Source organism: Miscanthus floridulus, chromosome 5 (genome assembly GCF_019320115.1).
Source record: "Miscanthus floridulus cultivar M001 chromosome 5, ASM1932011v1, whole genome shotgun sequence".
NCBI classification, from domain to species: domain Eukaryota; kingdom Viridiplantae; phylum Streptophyta; class Magnoliopsida; order Poales; family Poaceae; genus Miscanthus; species Miscanthus floridulus.
The window spans coordinates 6,552,625-6,554,997 of record NC_089584.1 but is presented as its reverse complement, the minus strand read 5'-3'; the positions used below and the strand labels follow the sequence as shown (position 1 = coordinate 6,554,997).

The following is a 2,373-nucleotide window of genomic DNA, read 5'->3' as shown; positions in this document are numbered from 1 at the left end:
CTTAATCTCCCTTGAAACAATTTTGAAACTTATCTCTATTTTCACCCATTTGAAAAAGCATAAAGCCAAAAGCAAGGTCTAAGGTGCTGCGAAAATTGTACTACACAAACGAGCTTCAAGTTCTACTCATTTATTGGCTAGTGTTTTGCTTTTTAGCAGCAAAAGTAATTTCCAGAAGCTAAACCAAATACAACGCTAGAGTAAAGCGAAAGCACTCTAGGTCATGTGATCATAGAGACGGCCGGGAGCACAAATAAGAGGTGTCCGACGATTCCCAGCCACATGCATCATCCATTAGCAAAATACAAACGGTGCCTTTTGCCCTTTCCATGTTCTTTTTTTTACTCCTTTTTGCAAGATCCATGATTGCTCATTACACTAGCTACTGCCTAGTGATGAAAACGGCTGTTGAAGTAGTTTGCATGGGATGATAGATGCATGAACACCGTCTACAAGTGCTGCGCTTTTAACGATCCGACGTATACTATCTCTTTGCTTTGCGGCGCCACCGCACATAGGTGTGTCGTTGTTGAGCACTGCCATATACTCGGAAAGTCACAATGACATGCCTCTAGGCTCTGTGCTCTCTACCAATGCAAACAACATCTCTCTCTTTCACATGCAAGATGTTGCCCTGGATACACCTATCCATCATCGTCTCTCTGCAAATTAATAAATTTCTTTATATATATTTTGTGGTTGAACTAGCTGCTTGTTGGAATAGTGCTGCCGGTGATCTCGATCATGTACAAGTTGCAAGAAAAGCTCATCCAAGTTGTGCTTCCTTTGGGCACTACTTGTGTGGGCATGCACATGCCATCTAGCCCTATAAATACCATATAGGATCGCATGCTCTCACCATATATTGCTTCCAATCTAGGAGCGAGCGAGAGAGGAAGATACAAGTATATCATCGAGGCCCAAAAGAGCGAGCGAGCTCCCTGCAACGGTAAATTCTATCTTCACTCAACGAATCAACGTACCACAGTAATTAAATAATTTATCCGTTCTAAATTGTAGATCGTTTTGATTCTTTTAGATACATAATTTTTGTTACGCACCTAAATATATGCTATATCTACTAGATATATTGTTATGTAGAAAAGCTAAAACGACTTGCAATTTGCAATGAAATGAACGTGGTACTTTTAACATTAATGTGTGAGCTAGAAACCCTGCCATCATATATTCTAAGATGCCATGCATGCAGGTATAATAGACATAGGAGGGAGTGAGCAAAAAGAGATATTTTTCGTAAAAAAAACATAATGTGCACAGTGGGCTCACAAGATGTATGAATATATGATCATTCCCTGCTACATATGTGTATATAGATAGACGAATGAATAATATATGCAATCGGTATACGTGCTTAATAACGGAGCGCGCGCTATTCAGATGGAGAGCCAAGATCTGCGACGGGCATGCTCAGAAATCGCAAGCAAGCTGGAGAAACTCGTCATCATCGGCTTCGGCAGCAGCAATCCGCGCCCGGACGTCGTGGCCTCGAGCGCCGCCACGGCCGCAGCCAAGGCGGTGGCCGCCGGCTCCGACCAGCAGGTGGAGACGGTGCACTGCGCGTGCTGCGGCGTGGGCGAGGACTGCACGGCGGCGTACATCCGCGGCGTCCGCGCGTCCTTCTGCGGCGACTGGCTGTGCGGGCTGTGCGCGGAGGCGGTGAAGGAGCGGGTGCGGCGGCAGGAGCAGGACCCGGCGGGCGGCGGCTGCGGCGGCGTGGCAGCGGCGCTGGGCGCCCACGAGGCCGAGTGCAGGGACTTCAACGCCACGACGAGGCTCAACCCGACGCTGTCCCTGGCGGGCTCCATGCGCCGCATCGCGCGCCGGAGCCTGGACCGGAGGACGGCGTCGTGCCAGGAGCGGAGGAGCAGCCTCGACGCGTCGGCGGCCCGGGCCGCGGCGCTCACCAGGTCGGCCAGCTGCGACCAGTAGTTGGCCGCCGACGTGGTCAACGGAGCGGCTGCCGGCGATCGCTGGAGGTGATCGATCGAACACACGCATCGTGCATGTACTATCCTACTACCACGCTCTCGCTGGCCATTCCGAGCTACATACTTTACCTCTCGTTGTGTATATATTTCGCTTGCAGCTCATCTTTCAAGCATTTTGATGCTTCTATTCTATGTACCATGTATGCACTTGTGTGCCATCTTCACTTTGTCATTCACTACGTATTGGTGAGGTGATCCATAACATTCAGTGTATGGTATATCTCTGAATTGGCGGAGATCTTGCTCGTTTATGAAATTAGCCTGCCTGTCACTGAATAAACCGAACAATTGAACATTTGAACTTGTGATTTACATATGCCCTTCGAATATGTTTTTTAAATAATAATTTGCCACTAGATCGTGT

General features: G+C 48.3%; 1 pseudogene; it reads left to right on the top strand.

Annotated features, from left to right (window-relative positions):
• The first annotated feature begins 1,398 nt into the window (after positions 1-1,398).
• Positions 1,399-2,001, top strand: LOC136454189 (uncharacterized; annotated as a pseudogene).
• The last annotated feature ends 372 nt before the right edge of the window (positions 2,002-2,373 follow it).